This window comes from Hoplias malabaricus, chromosome 2, assembly GCF_029633855.1.
Source record: "Hoplias malabaricus isolate fHopMal1 chromosome 2, fHopMal1.hap1, whole genome shotgun sequence".
NCBI lineage: Eukaryota > Metazoa > Chordata > Actinopteri > Characiformes > Erythrinidae > Hoplias > Hoplias malabaricus.
Window position 1 is genome coordinate 14,267,750 of NC_089801.1, and position 17,039 is coordinate 14,284,788.

General features: G+C 37.5%; 1 protein-coding gene across 4 annotated transcripts in view; it reads left to right on the forward strand.

The window, feature by feature from the left end:
* The window catches only part of rapgef2a (Rap guanine nucleotide exchange factor 2a), a 48,792-nt gene that overhangs the window by 2,893 nt on the left and 28,860 nt on the right, over window positions 1-17,039 (forward strand). The window lies entirely within an intron of this gene.

The following is a 17,039-nucleotide window of genomic DNA, read 5'->3' on the forward strand; positions in this document are numbered from 1 at the left end:
CAGCAGTGCTATATTAGAAGGAGATTTAAATAATGGAGAAGTAATCAGTGGCTTTTAGCATGCGTGTATTGCTGTTTTGCTTTTGCCACACATAAACAGTCTTCAGGGTTAACCTTGAGAATTACAATTGTTGTCAAAACTCACAGAAGACCTTGTTAAATGTATCAAACTACATAACATGCCCCTGTTAGTTTTCATTCCACCTTAGGAAGAGCTCAACTCATACTAATGCCGTACACTCATTAAATTCCTTACATGCTCTCATCCTGTTTTTGTTATCCCTCCAGATCTCTCTGGCAGTATTCTTACGTTAGTCACTGTCTTATCTCGCAGATCCTTCCTCAGAATTCTTCCTCACATGACATTGCTTCTGTTTTTTTTCTCCAGAATAAATTTGTATTACCGGTATCATATGTTTACGGTCTGGTGATGGCTAGTGGAGAATGCAGTTTTTAGTTTTTCAAAACTTGATTCCTTGCATTGTTTCATTCTTATGGTCTTTAGAGAAAAAGAATATCATTTTTTCCCTTTCCAGTTCTTTCAGAGCTTTTGAATCTGGTCTTGATTCCTTTAAGTGTTGCTTTCTTGCACTTTTTTCCAGTCTGGAAACAGTGAAACAGTGCTTTGAGGCAATGTCTTTTTGTGAAAATCTCTGTATGAACAACAGTGAATTAAATAGTGGTGTAATATCACACATTACTGAAACACTTCTGTTTCTCCAAGCTGTGAGAACAGCCTTCATTGTTGCCAGTAATGGATGTGAAGTCAGTGTACTTAACACACAGAAGAAATTCCTGAGATTCATTGGAGCATTCATTAAATGACACAGTCAGCAAGCCTCTGATTTATTTGAGGGTTTTATGGTTACTAAAAAATGTAGAGGGGAATGTATATGTATGTACTTAACCTCAGTTTTAAAACCTTTTTAACCCAGTAGTTGCGCTGAGGTCTATTCTGGTTACAGCCATGAAATAGTAGCTGTGATATGCTTGTTTTACCTACATGTTTATTTGGTTGTTTTTCAGAATGACCATATTGTAGTTTGTTTATTATTTTGTAATCAGGTTTGTGTGATTTGAGATTACTTGATCCATGCTTTTGAAATTAGTTTTATATGATAACATACAAACACAGAGCTTCTGGTTCTAAATATGTATCGTATAGTCTTTTTTGTTTTTATGAAACTATTAATGTTAAGTACAATAAGTAAAGCACACTGTACTGGCAGTACATTTTCTTTCACACCGTTTGTGATAGTGCTGCTCAGACTGCAACATCCCTTTTGGAAATTGAAGAGGAAATCATAACAATGGGTAGGGGTTCCTGCGATTGGCATTGATACTGCTTTGTTGCCTTTAAATAGCAGAGCTAGTAGAACTGAATTGATGGGGAAACCATGTCTACTGATCTTTTTTTGTGAAGATATACTGGAAGTAAAAAATTAAAAAGTATATTTGAGTTTTGTTTTGTTTTTTCCCCCCCAGATTTTAAAATATTATTTAAAAAATTTATTTGCAATGCAAAATCATAGCATAACGGTAATGAATGACACTCTAATTAACAGTTATGTTATTTTAATACCACAAAAGTATGAGTATATGCACAAAAGCTCACAGGATAAATATAATATTTACTGCAACAACTTCACCAACAAAAAGCACGCAAAACATGCATAGATTTTGAAACAAAAGAGCCTTCCAATAAGATAATAGGCTTATTTAGAAGCATAAATAAAGGCGCAGCAGTCAGCAACAAAACATTATTAACCTTTTATCTATAAATTGCCTCTTACATATTTGGAGACAAAAACACAAGCTGGGATAACTTGACCAGCAGCATGTGTTGAAAGTTTTTTGGTCGACAATGTTTCCAGCCGAGGAAAAAACGTGTTCAGGGCTCGCAGAAGTGCCAGGTATGTTGAGGTGTTTCTTTGCCAGCTGTGTGATTATGTGGATATAAAGTGCCAGGCCTTTTCTACCACTTGATGATTTTGTCAGCTAACAGTAGTGCCTGTCTTTAAATACACTGCAATTTCACACTCTAACCCACCAGCACTTTGTGCCTCTGCGCCGCCTTTGGTGTGCACATTGCTCATCTATAGTGCAGGAAAAACACATTTGATTCAACTGTGTGGGTGTTGTTGTTTTTTTTTTTCCCTCCCTTTTTCAGTCATTGAAAAGAATCTGTACAAAAGAGCAAATTGCTAATACATGGGAAAGTTCTTGGGCACATTTGGTGTGGGTGTATAAGTTTTCAGTAAATTTGACTAATAAATGTAATATATATATTTTTTATAACATCGCAAATTTGAACTCAAGAATGGGCAAAACTTGGAGTAACTGAGCACTTGTCTCAGCCGGTGACTCCCATAAGCACAAACATGTTCAATGTTTGAACAATGCCAGACTGAATCTGAGGACTAGAGGGAACGTGAAAGCCTGTAAGATTCAGGATGTTTTTGTACCAGCCTAGAACAACACACTGTAGAGTATGTCTTGCAGGAAAGAGAAGAAACAATTCAGTTCACCAGCGTAATGTTCAACAATTTATTTTCTTTTCAAGCAAAGTTATTTCATCTAGTTTTGGGTATTTTCTTTCTAGTTTTTGGACATATTTTTGCCACAAAAAGAAACTTTGTCAAAAATTTTGTTATCCGTCCATTTTTGCAAGTATTTTATCATTCTGAAACACTACCTCTGGTGGCTCCAGGATTAATTGTAGGGACCCCATGCTCTGCATGATTTTGTGTTTTCCCTTTAACACATCTGTTTCAGTACACGATTAACAGGATAAATAGTCTAATAACCTGAGTAAGTTTAATAGATAAGGGAACTAACAAGAATGTTTGTAGCCATTCAATTGTGAATTTTTCACTCATTTCACCTCTGTACTTTACAACAATCTCTTAGAGTGTTTTTGTTGGGAGTGTTGGTTCATCTGTGTTGCTTACCCATGCTCTTAACAATTTTTATCTCGAGTCCTAGATTTCTGGAACTGCTTTGGGCAGTGTCTTTTGTGAAAAGCTTTGTACAAACAACAGTGAATAAAGTTAGTGTCAGGGCTGTTGTGTAGTTAGTTTCTCCAGGAAAATCTGTGATCAGAGTGCGCCTTCTGGGAAGTTCTCATGTTAAGTTAAAAACAGCAATCTTCTCACATTTTCCTTCATTTCCAAGTCACTTTATCAGTTTAAACCTGAATAGAAAATATGGTGTAGGAAGTAAGTATGTTTGTTTGTTTATTTTACATACCCTACATTTTCAGAATCATTGTCGTTGAAAAAGCAATATTCTGTTAAAAACCTTGCACTTAGAATGATCAACTTCACTTGTAATGGCTGAAAGGGCCCTCTTCATCTGAACAACGTACTGTTATTGAATTTCAGTCTTGGAGCAGCTCACAATCTTGCAAAATGATTAAGAGGGTAGTCACAAATAGCGTTGGTCAGATAATTAATGAAACTGGCACAAGGGGCCAGATAAACACCAATAAATGAGGAATCACAAAAAAGTTCTCCCCTATGGATCTCTAATGTATGTGTTTTGTTGCTATTGTTATTGTTAATAATTGTAATAACAATGAATATAATAATTTGTAAAGAAACTGGAAACTGCCCTATTAATGAATGCACCTCTCCATACCAACTGAAGTAAATCTTGAATATTCAGTAAAAAAAAAAAAAAAAAAGACTAGACAAGCCTAGTTTTTCCTAGCCGCCATTAGCAATATAATCATTGTCACAGAGGTGTTTCTGGCATTTCAAAAACAGGAAAACGTTGTCATTGGAAGGTCTGGCGAAGATTTGGTGCTTCATATGAATGTCTTTGTATATATGTGGTTTTTATTATGTGGTTGTGTCGTACAGAAAATATGGAGGGCAGGACTAATTAATGCAGAAATGGGCAAAAAAGGAGAACAATGTTTGTTCATAATATAACACAAGCATCAATGTTTTTCTTATTCATTTTATTTAAAGATAAACACTAGATGATCTACCACCAAAGAACAAAGAAGACCAAGAACATTTTGTTGATTTTAAGAATTACAATTACTTATTTATTCAGTGTAACAGTTTAACGCTCGTGAAGTTTAAGGAGGCTGTGCGCAGCTATATGGAGTTTTATAAACACACAAATATCATAAAATGTCTCCTCACCACTTCCCTTTACAATATTTCAGGTGAAGACACACATTCACATGAAATAAGACAAATACAGCAGTCCTCTACTCTCTGTGAGATATAATACGTGTGTAAATGTTGCTAGTTCTGAGCCGCCCTGTTGAGGTTGTGAACAGAGGAGAAACATAACCAGCGTCAAGCCGCGGCTCTGCCCAATGCACATGATGTCGTGCCAAACAAAGCATTCTTGCCTTATTTCCTATTATTTATTTATATGAAATTTTGTAAGTGACCCCATCCAGCTCCACTGTGCGATTAATGCTGTATTTGAGGCTCTGGGCTCATGATTGATTGAACTAACAGCAGAAGGTGAAACAATGTTCCTACACACGAATGCGAGTTTCAACATTAGGAGTCAGTGAGTCAGTAAGAGAAAATGCCTCTTCTAGCCTGGCCCTGTAGGCGGTCCGGCAAAAAACGGGGGGTAAATGAGATTAAAAATGGGATCCAACATCAGGCAATGTCAAGCAAAATAAATTTTATTGATGAAATCCTTGTGCAAAAAAAAGCTGCATTTAAAACATTGCCTGACTGAAATACAACTTTATAAAAGAACATGTGAGTACTGTGAATGATTCATTAGTTATTTCTGTTGACTTGCACTTCCACACACAACCTATGTCTGTAGAATTCATGCGTGTTTTGTCTGAGAAGCTAATCAGATGAGCTGGATTAAGAAGTCTCAGTTGTCCTAGAGCCCAAACCCACCCCCACCCATGATGAAAAAGCATGTGCGCACATATGCTAATAATGGTGCCACTCTCACTTCTTAGCTTCCAATCATCTCATTGTAAGCAGGCTCATATTGCATATTGACCTGTCTCTTACTTTGTTAACGGGATTTGGCTGAAAACAAAGGATGCATTTCAACACATATTTAATCAGTAAAATGTTAGTCATTTTGCCCACTTAATTGGGACATAATGTCTTATAACCATCCGTGAGTCAGTTCTTTGTAAGTTGCTGTTTATAGAAGAGGAAATGTTGAGTGCAGCATTCTCGCTGCTGTGTGCAAGCTAGAGAACAAGCTGCAGTGTGGTTGGTGCCTACACTATTTAACACACAGTCTCATACTCAGTTTGCTCACACATTTGGTGAATGTGGTCAGGTTTCTCAACAAGATACAGCTGTGAATGCCTGCCTGCAATCACAGCAGAAAGGCACTGTGTACCTTTTTCGCGTGCTTTGCACTGTGCACTCTACAGAGTTAGTTCATATGTGTGCAAAGGCAGTTCTCATCCTGTTTGACCCCTGATATTTATTTTGGTTTTCTGTTTAAAAATACCATCCATAAATACTGTTTCACTGCTCTACCGCCCAATTGTTATGCTTTATATATCCTCCACCTCATGCTTAACATTCTGCATGGCGAGAAAAAAAAAAACCCATACAATATCAGAAAATCACTTTTTTTTTTTGACAGTTAATGAGATTTCCAGAACTTGACACCAACACTAACTGTTGGAGAAGTGGCAGTGAGTGAAAATATAGCATCTATAAGAAAATGTTTTTTGTCAGGGCATTTAAATGTGTTGAGTCCTAAACTAGAACAGATGTTGGATGTTGATTTGGGGTCTTCTACCAACAGGGATTTTTAAAATCATGTTTAAACCAGTAAACTGATTTAAGATTCTTTTTTTTATTTTCTTTTTATTCCTGATTTATGTGTTGCAAGATAAGGATCATGACCTGAATATTCTCTTTCTGTGCCCTGTACACCCCTGTCTCATTATTTGTTCTTAAAATTGTTTTCATTTATTTCAGGGCACATCATTTATCATGTTTTGCAACATAATATCAATACCAGTACTTTGGCCTCTCTCTCTCTCTCTCTCTCTCTCTCTGTGTGTGGTGTGTGCACTTGAATGGTTGTGTTGAGTTTGTTGGCATTTCCTGTGGAATGACTCTTGCTATGACATTAAAGTTGTCAGCCGGAATGGGGGTGGGGATGTCTGAGGTGAGCCATACGCAAGACTGCAGAGGAAAAAAGAAGGAGCAAGTTGGAGAACAATTGATTGAAACTGTAAGCTTTGGGGCTGTGTTTTTCAAACATCCTAATGAAATCTAAGGTAGATTACATCACAGCAATCAGAGGTCTCACAACATATGACGTGTATTATATGTACTTTTCCTCACATTGTAAAAGCACACTTTGAAAGAGTTGTTAAATACATATTACATGCAGTAGTATTCTGTTCTTACATTGTGTTTTAAGTCTGTGTAACCACTAGTGAGGAGCCAAGCCTCATTTTTCAGTTCCAATCCGATTCCAATACACAACTCCCCATACCAATACGTGTTCCGATAGGAGAACTCGTTTTACTGTAATGTTTAAAGTTACATTATGAGGCAGAAGTAGACCACACAGTATTTGTTATAAGAACATCCAAAAATATGAAATGAACAAATGTGGATGATATTGTCTGCATTTTCAATAACATCTTCATCCACTCCATCAGCAATTTTCAAAAATATCCAAATTTGCACAAGATTGAAAACGACTCGGAACCGTTTTTCTTCCTCTCTATTTTCTATTTTACTTTCTCTTCCTTTTTCTCCCTCCCCCAATTAGTGTCCTAATAGTATCCTTCCTTAAACCTTCAACAGAAGGCTCTTCGGTCAGTGAGTTTTTTTTTATGTTTTCGGTTTCTCTCTCTCCCCGTTGCTCTTATTTTCACACTCACGCACACACACATACTCTCTCACTTACACACACAATTTGGCCCATTTTCAAAAATCTTCCCCTTTTTGAAAACCAAACCTCAATTTTCACACAGGTGACAACATGAAATTTTCCTGTGTACAGAGCCTCAGTTACAGACTGAAGTTGCTGTGGGTTCATGGTAAGATGTGGAATGGAATCTGGATTCGTTTATGTCTGTCTTTATTATGTAACGGCCAGGTCATGGTTTGTCACCAGCTCCATACTAGAATATGGACCAGTAAGTCTGATCATGTATCGGTATATCAGATTGGGCCCATCACTAGTGACCATCACTTTAGAGGGTATTTAAAACAGCAATTTAGTTGGTCTTGGTAAACTGTCCTTGGTTATATTTAACTTTATTAAAAATAGCAGAATGGCAAAATATGGTGTATTTGGGGTAAGAAAGACAGAGTTAGAAACAATAAAGGCCTTTTGTAAATGTGTTCTTACCTGCTGACACAGCTGTGGTATCTCTTCTCTTTTTCCCAGAACTGCAGACTTTTGGTTTTACAGTGTGTCACATGAAAAACCTGAATGAAGTATTTTGGGCAATTTTTTTTTCCCCTCATTTACACAAATAGCACCAGAGAGAGAATGTGAAACTGTGTGCATTGTATTGCATGTCTGCAATCTTGAGATGTGTGTTTTTTCTGTTCTTTATTTTTTCACACTTCAGAAATGATGTGTCAGTGCTGATCTGGGCAGACACACACACACTTTTCTGTTGTACTCATGCACTAACATCAGTTTTGTTATCGTTCTCTTTTTCCTTGATAAATATTGCTGATACAATCTGCTTTGATAACCCCTACTCGAATCCTGGGTGGTATAGTGGTAATGACTCATAATTGTGGTATTCTATATTGTTTCTGAAAATAATCCCGTTAAGCTAGCCTTAAACTAGGGGTAGGTGATATGACAATAAAATAATATCAGTATTATACAGTATTTTGGCGATAACGTTTTTTTACCAATATGACAAAATTATTTTATTAATGATATAAATAATTTATATCAATAATGTTATTTTATTTTACTAAATATTTAACAGATTCAAACATTCAGAAGAAGCCACAAAAAGTAAACATTTGCTTATAAGTTACCAAGTTAACTTACCAAGATTCAGATTTTTAATAATAATAAAAAAAAAGTAGCATAAATCTACCATACAATCAAATTGCAGATCATTGTGTATGCATTTAAACTTTAAACAGCAAATGTGAACAGTTATGCAAAAAAAAAAACTTAAAAGTTAAACATTAAAGCTTCACAGTAATAATAAAAACAAATACAGAATAGTTGCTGTGCTGAGTTAGTGGAGTTTATCTGCTGGGGTTGGAGCTATTGGCTGTTGAACTATTTTAATATGTTTGATTTTCCTCGTCCACAACCGGGTGCTTCTGCTTGAGGTGGTGAAACAGATGAGTTGTCTTTCCCCCTGCTGTTGTTACAGACTTCTTTTAATTTATGTCATACCATGATTTATTTTACGTCTGATATTTTGTAACTAAACCACTTCCATACGACACGTCAGAGCCGCTTCCCACCGTATTTCACTGTGCTTAAATGACTCATGTAAAGAACGCATGGTGTATTATGGGTAACTGCATGATGTCATCATGTATACAAGTTGGAATATGACTGTCACTGTTGATTGATTTATTTATTTATTTAATTGTTTTAAAAGTTATCACCACTACATTATTATGAACAATACGGCGTAGCCCTACCACAGACCAAAGTCACCGATTAGCGCTTTTCCACCAAAAGAACTCTGGTTCTTGAAACAGTCCCGTTCCGTAATCTTGGAACATTGGTTCTTTTCAGTGAAACGGCCTGCGTTTCTACAAATTGAGGGGAACCAAAAATACATAATCAGCGGTGGGGTATCCCTGTGTCGCGCCAAACACAGCCAGAAAAAACCACACAAAAACTGAGTATGTTCCTGTTTTACTTCCCAGTATTTATTTATGTGAAATGCTGAAAATGACCCCGTGCAGCTCAATAATGCTGTATTTGAGGCTCAGGTTCTTTGAGTTACTGAACCTCAACACGCCCATGGACAGTCACGGTTCGTGCTGAAAAACCAACTCTTCTTTGGTTCCAGTTGGGAACAAACATTTCTAATTCGCAAACCAGTTTATGTCAGTGAAAACACGCCAAGCGTTTCCAAATTTAGTTCACAAACGGGAACTATTCCTTTTCCTCACTGGTGGAAAAACACAGCCAGGGTACTGCTGTTTGAAAACCAATCACTTGTTTTACTGATAGGAAAATTTCCGTGCATACTTTTTTCATCATAAATCCAAATTTTTTGTATTTGTAGAATATGCCCACATTCTTTTCAAATAATGAATGCATCAATAACAATTGGATAGAACTTTACTATATATATAAATAATTCTTTAATTTTCTGTAACATTGTCCTCCAGTGGGTGGCACAGTGGTGCAGCAGGTAGTGTAGGTTGTGGGTTCAAGTCCTGCTCTGGGTTACTGTCTGTGAGGAGATTGGTGTGTTCTCCCCGTGTCCGTGTGTTTCCTCCGGGTGCTCCGGTTTCCTCCCACAGTCCAAAAATACACATTGGTAGGTGGATTGGTGACTCAAAAGTGTCCGTAGGTGTGAGTGAATGTGTGTGTCGCCCTGTGAACGACTGGCACCCCCAACAAGGTGTGTTCCTGTCTTGTGCCCAATGATTTCGGGTAGGCTCTGGTACCACTGTGAACCTGAACTGCATAAGCGGTTACAGACAATGAACCTCCAGTTCAGGGTCACGTGGCTTAAGAGCCTACTCGGAAACACTGGGAGCAATAGTGTACCTACTGACGTGTTTCTACGTTGTGGGCGAAAACCTGGGCGAGCATCCAGAGAAACATACACTGATATGGGAAGAACACACCAAACTCCTCATAGACGTTGACCCTGGGGCTGGGTTCAAACCTACAGCCTAAGGATCCTGTAGCCGTGTGATTGTGACACTGCCTGTTGTGCCATCCTGTTGCCCTATAAATAGAAAATCTAATTTAGAGATTAGAATGAGCTGAAAAGAAAACTGCTAGTATCAACCGCAATTGTAAAGAGAAGGCCAGAAAGAGAAAAGAAATGGCTCATGTTCAGTTTCTGAGGCTTAATTCTGTAATATGACCAGTTTATAAGTAGAGAAACTTAGTGAGAGCGGTGTCAGAATCTAAACATTACCCTGCTTTATATTGTCTCAGTTTGGTAGATTTTTGTATAAGGGTGAAAATAGAGTCAGAATAAAAGATTGTTTACTATTTACGTTCAGAAGCACAGTGGAAATGTATGGTACATTATGTCTTTGATTGCTTTCTTGCAGTTAGCACTGCTAAGCCTGTAATAGCATAAACAGAGGCTCTTTTCTGCCTATTACAGGTTAGTGAAGCATCAGTGATTATGACTCTGTAGGTAAAAGGAAAACACTACAACATTCCTTTCACTTACCTAAAGCATGCAAACATTTGACAGTGTGCTGTTACTTCACATGAGAGAAAATAGTTTTAAAGAAGTTCATTGAAAATTCTGTAGCACCAGAAACTGAGAAAAGGCATGACCAAGGAAATCATTCAGATGCATCCAACCAGTAAATGTCCTTCACTCAAGCAAAGTATGTTTAGTTTTTGACACAGAACAATGCTTTTTCAGGAAGTAAAGGTTTGTGCATTGGTGTAAATCAGGGAATGTACATGCACATATGAATTAATCTGTCCCCGTCCCCAAGTCCACCCCAGTCTTATTCTAATGGTGCTTTTCCACTGCATGGAAACCACATGACTCTACTTGGTTCTTTTGCTTTTCCCCCTCCCACATCTGGTACCTGGTCCCTGGAACCAGGTAGGTTTTCAGTTCCAGCTCACTTTAGGTTCCAACCGTTTTGTAGGTTCTAAATGGTGATGTGTAAACCCTGCAGAGCTGGCCAGAGAGACATGTCTATCACCACGAAATGCAGAGCTCATTCAAATCCAGCACAAACGGCCGCTTGTTAAATCTCTTTAAGTTACAGCAGCTTTCACATTTATCTTGATCGGAATCACAACTGCAGCCCCTAACTTTACCTCAAGATGTTTTGAAGAGGTGTATTTGCTCCTCGGGCCGATGGCTGACAAATGTCCAGTGAAAGCTGAAATTGTAACAAGTAAAACTTAACTGTGAGAACTGGGGCGCGGAGCTGTGTTCAGTCAAAAAAATATAAACGTGAATACACGATGATTAAAAAGCGCCTAAATTTACAGCCACTGTTGTTGTGGTTTTCAAAGCCAGCGACGGGGTTTGCGTCGTCACCGGCTTCATTTTGCGGGGGTGACCCTGCCAGTGGATAACCAACCAGCTTTAAGCGTGCCATATAGAGCCAAACCCATGAGGTGTTAGAGCACCATATGTGGTTATAACAGTCATAATCAGAAATATTAGGAATCAACCACCTGGTAATCTCCAGTTTATACAGTTACAGTGGTCAGTGGTGTGTCTGACACAATCTCCCACACTTGATCCTGCTAATGAGATTCTTAAGTCCTTGGTTCTTTAGAGTCAGATGCATTAGTAGTAGATAAAGGGAAGCAAATAGGTGGGTCTGGGTAAGCAAATACAGTTTGCAAGAAAGCAGAGGTCCAGAAGGTTTGGTCACAGCTATTTTAGAGGGTTCTAATTAGTTGAAATCTTTAACACATTTAGTTATTTAGTGTTCTGTTCCAGTATTAGTCTCAGAATTGCAGGCCTTTTCTAAAACTGGTGTTCAAGATTATTTCTGCTATTTTATTTATGTCGTTCAGCTGACTCTGACTTTAATTTCACCAGTGTGCTTCCTGAACCACAAACATAGGCACATGCCTGCACACACACGCACACAGGTAATATTTCCCAGCCTGGACACTGGTATGCCCTTCTTGTGCACTCTGAGGAATGTGTGTAATTCAGGGTCAGAGTTCGAGTTCAGAATTTACCCAGTTGTGAGGGACAGCTGCTGTTCTCATTCAAACAAAAACGCATATAGTCAGGACACTGTAGATACTTCAGCAGCTACAACAATATCCACTGTCCAAACTGCCATTCAGGCAATGCTCTGCTGACACCCTAACCTTTAGCCTCCTCTTTATTCTGATGGATTATTCTTAGGTAGTGTCATGCCTAAATTACTTTTCCCTCATGCATCCAGCTGGTTCTGGCGTGTGCTTCCCTCCTGCTATCTTTGACCGCTGAGGCACTTAAGGGAATTTTACACTATACATCATCGATCATCACTTTACTTCTCAGACACATGCTTAGAACCTCCACAGACAAAGATATTTAGCAACAGTTGGTGTTTGATGATGATGCGCTTGTTTGTCACAGTCACTGTTTAATGCTGGGAAAGATTTAGATAGGGAACTGAGAAAGAACATTAGAATGTCCATGTATTGACATGGCAGTATATGGAGAATTGCATAACACCTGGCTTCTGGAGAAGATATTCGCCTGGTTGTAGCAAAAAATATGATGTAAATACGCAACAGTCTGACATTGTCATTCTGCAAATTATTATTATTTTTTAAATTAAAATGGTTAGGCTAATTTTTCATCCATAAATGATACAATTTCTGCTGCTCTGTTTTACTTCCAGAGTTAAAGGAACAACAAGACTAACTGAAAACCCTTTATAATATTTTCTTATTCTTTTGTGGGAAAATTACATAAAGATGATGTTTATTTATTCATTAGACATTTCTGTTTAAAGATGAACTACTTAAAACCATGCTTGCTTTTAGCCATGGGATAAGGTCAGCTGTTTTATGTAAGGACAGTGTAATCATCAGTGTCATATAGATACGCACACATTTATAAACTGTCATTGTTTACTGAGCATATGTTTGGATACAGGTGTGTGTGTGTGTGTGCGCAATCACACTGTCCTCTTGTATGAATGAGAGCTGTTTGTTTAATTAAGGTGGACCTTATGAAACAATGTAAAGAGAGAAAGACAATGTTGTTTAATTTAGTTCATTTGTTTAAATTAATCATTTAACTTAATTTAAACATCCAATATCTGCATGAGCCATACAGAATAAATAGACTTGACGGATGGGTTATTTTCATGCTGTTATCTCGAAAATGTCAAATGCCTTTGCATCATTTGACCATTTAATGACTTCTGGAGCAATAGAAATACATTCAAAAATAGTTTTGCAAACCAAAATTTCCTGCCTTAGTAGTTATTATTATTATTATCATCATTTTTATTTGTGGATGCTTGGTAGCAAACATCATTTGATTCTAAATGTGCTATGTATGTAAATGCTACATTTCTGAGTCTGAACTTAATTATGTGCTTGGGTACTTAATTTCTTCATTTCCATCAGCTGATGGCATACTATGTGCACAGTACGTTAATGAATTTGATTTGTTAAATGCAGGGATGGTGGTGAAACTTCAGCGACTTTGACAAAGGCCAAATTGTTATGGCTGGATGATAGTCTCCATTGGTCTTGTGGGGGGTGAGTACTCACCACAAGTGGTCCAAGGATGGGGAAGAGGTGGTACAACGATGCTTGCTCTATGGTACGAATACAAGTTGGCAGAGGCAGTGTGATGCCCTGGGCAATGATCTAAGATAACTTCATTGATCCCTGTAGAGAAATCAGTGCCCTAATTAGTTTTATTGAAAAACCTTAAAATCCTGACATTCACATGTGGATGTCATTTTGATACGTACCACCTGCCTAAATCCCTTCATGGTGACGATATTCCTTATTCATTGTAGCCCCTTTTAAGCAGGATTGTGCACCCTGCCACGCTGCAAACATTGTTCAGGATTGGTTTGAGGAACATGACAACATTTCTCTGTGTTGACATAGCTAACAAGTTCCTCAGATACAACTGAGTATCTGTGGTTTGTGCTGGAAAAACAAGTCTGATCTATGTAGGCCCCACTTTGCGACATACAGGGGATGTCTACGAATGTTGGAAAATGCTGTTTTCTCTGGTTTGTTAATGTTCAGAAGTTCACCGTCTTTTAAGGTGGAACATTATGTTTGAGGAAAAAAAATAGACTTTTGTTTGTACGTGGCTGATGTTTATTTACAGTTTGAATTACTACAGAAACATTTAAATAGCAAAGAGAAACGTCGTCCTCTTGGCTTGTGCTATTCAATGTTTTCAATGAGTTCTCTCTGTTGTCTAAAAAATTATAATAATAATATATATTTTTAACCATTGTCTTACACCTAGGCTTTGTAAACGCATTAGACCGGTTTCAAGCACACAAACAGAATGGAGAGCTAGCAGTTGGTGAGGAAAATCTTCAGAGTTTTACATGAGTGTGTTTTTTTTTTTTTTTATCACAATCGTGATGCCTTTAAGGGATCTGCTACATCGGTTGGCTTACTTCTAGATACCACAGGACACTTTCAGGTGTGTTTTTTGATGTGCCAGATCTGTTTTGGTTGCACAAGTGCAACCAGCCTAATAATAAGCAGGAGATTTAATGTTATGGTACTGGTGTTTATTTAAGCATAAAAAGAGTGAGGAATAACTCTTGTGGGTCTTTGAGTTTCACATCATCTCTCACGTGAGAATGAGGCAGAGTGAGAAACAGAAACTCTGGGTATCGATCTGTACTGCTCTCTTTTAGGGGTCCTTGACAAAGTCACAGATTGACCACGTTGATAAGTATAAGTTGGCTAATAAATCACCATTAACTGATTGTTGGTCTAAATCAGGGGTCGGCAACCTTTACCACTCAGAGCCATTTGGACCCATTTCACACAGTAAAGAAAACACTAGGAGCCACAAAACCCTTTTGAAATTTTAAATGAATGAACACTGCGCATAACAGGGTTTTTTGCCTTTGTGCTATGTATAAACAAACTATACTGTGTTACATTTATGAAATCAATGAACGACTGCAGAGAAAATGAAATAACATTTCTGCATGCAACAAAACATTTTTAACACAGGAAAAAAAGACGTTGTGTTGACGGTTAAGTAAAATATTTGAGTCCTTGTAGGAATGAAAAAAAAAAAAAACGCCTAACTTAAATTATCCACTGGCAGCAAACAGAAATGCTGTCCTCTCTCTGCGTGCAGTCATTAATTTAAAAGTTCAAGAAACTGCACACTGGCGGGTGTTGTACATTGGAAGTTGTGACCTGTATTAAGAGTGACAAATATTTTAAATATTAAAATATTTTAGTTGTTACAAGATCGCCATAATCTTCATAGAATTACATTTTGAAAATGAACGAACCAAAATAAAATACATTTTAATTAAATACTCATTAATTATTTTCAAAAGCTGAGCCGCATCAGAGGGATCAAAGAGCCACGGGTTGCCGACCCCTGGTCTAAATAAACACTCAAAAATACTCTTAATTAATACTTTGGCTTACTTTGAGTACTACCTTTAACATATTTGGGTGTTTAAATATTATTTTTTGATAGGTGATATATTAGAAAAATGTATGTAATACAACATGTTCAAGGCTTTTATTGATTTGGAAAGTATGTAGGGTATTAGCTTTTAGGTCAGCTAAGCGAATGCCACACATCAATACATCATGATATGAAGGTTGCTTAGTACTGTTTACAGTCAATAGATGTAGGCCTAGATAGTGTAGCCTAAATTAGGACTCAAGTTAAAGTAAAAACACCTTCCAGAACAAGAGCAAAAGTAGTTGTTTATAGTTACTAAGCAACTCTAGTGACACATTTAGCCTCTACATGTAACAAAGCATTACACAAACAAGTCAGAATTAAATTAATCCTAAAATGGAATCAGTGACTGTACATGAATGACTAAATCCCAGCAGTTAGATTTCTTTACTCTTGTATATTTGGAGTACAAAAATACAGGAAGGTTCAAATGCATCATGATGCACTTGTGCATTACAAAGGCTTTCATACATTATTGACAATGATGCAGTGTGGTTTTTAATTTTATTTAATTATTTTAGCCTCCTTTGAACTCTAGCACTTAAGGTGTTTGTCCGTCACTGCTTCTTTCCATCTGACCATAATGGTGAACAGGCAAGGGGCCGAGCGTGTGGGAGTCCCCAGGGCGGAAATGCCATGTTCCCAGAATAAACGTCCGTGAGACTCAAACCAACCAAACACAGGCTGCCTCGCCTCACCTCTCAACTGTTTTGATTGGCTGATTTGAATTAATTGCTGTAGTTGGTGGCCGTTTGGGTTGGTAGCGCTGGGTGCTTAAAACAACATTGAAGTAGAAGTATTTTTGTTTTGGAGAAAACATGCTTGAGAGTAAACAGAAGACCATTGTATTCAGGCATTTTCAGAAATTTTTGTTCATCATTTGTACTTTAACTCAAATATTGAACTGAAAAAACTTTCCCTTGCAGATATTGACTTATTTACGTACAGGTTCTTCCTCAACTTTGTTAAAAAAAAGAAAAAAAAAAAAAGAAGAAGAAGCTTACAAAACATAGTAAATGACATCCATGTGTAGCCTGTGTTGTCACACACGAGCGTTTTTGCAATAGCACATGTGCTTGAAGTTCTTTTTATTTCCCCCCTTCTTACTAATGACAGAAGTGTGAACAGTAAACTATATTTTAAGACATATGCAAGTTTTTTTTTGCTGTTTCCACTCGATTAAAAAAAAGATGTGTGGGATCTCCAGAGTGACAAGTTTCCTTTCCACTCTAAGTTTCTATGTAAGATCAAGGATGCTGAATAAAGCAGGTCACGAAAAGGCGTAGGTGGCCCTTTTTGCCAAGTCTTAAAAGCCAAAAACACTAAAGCCATAAGAAACAGCAATGTCCAAGTAGGAAATACAGTACAGTACAGTGAAAATGTGAGAGGGTGGGGAAACAAAGGACAGAGGAGTATTGTGGTATTCGCAAACATGCCTTTCTTGTTAAACATTGATCTGAGGTGCATTGCGTCATGTGGGACGGGTGCGGTCGATTTGTTGCGTGATGCAGGTTTCTCTGTATCTGTGTGTGTATGTGTGTGTGTGTGTGTGTGTGTGTTTGTGGTATGAACGGCAGAGAACGAAAGTGCTGTGTAATAATATAATAACACTGCCCCTTACTGATAGTTGGGTGCAACTGCAATGTGGTAATATTTATGAAGCTGTGAATTTACTACAGTAAAGTTAAATTTATTATCCAAGCTTTGATTAAAGTGTATTTTACTACTTCATACAT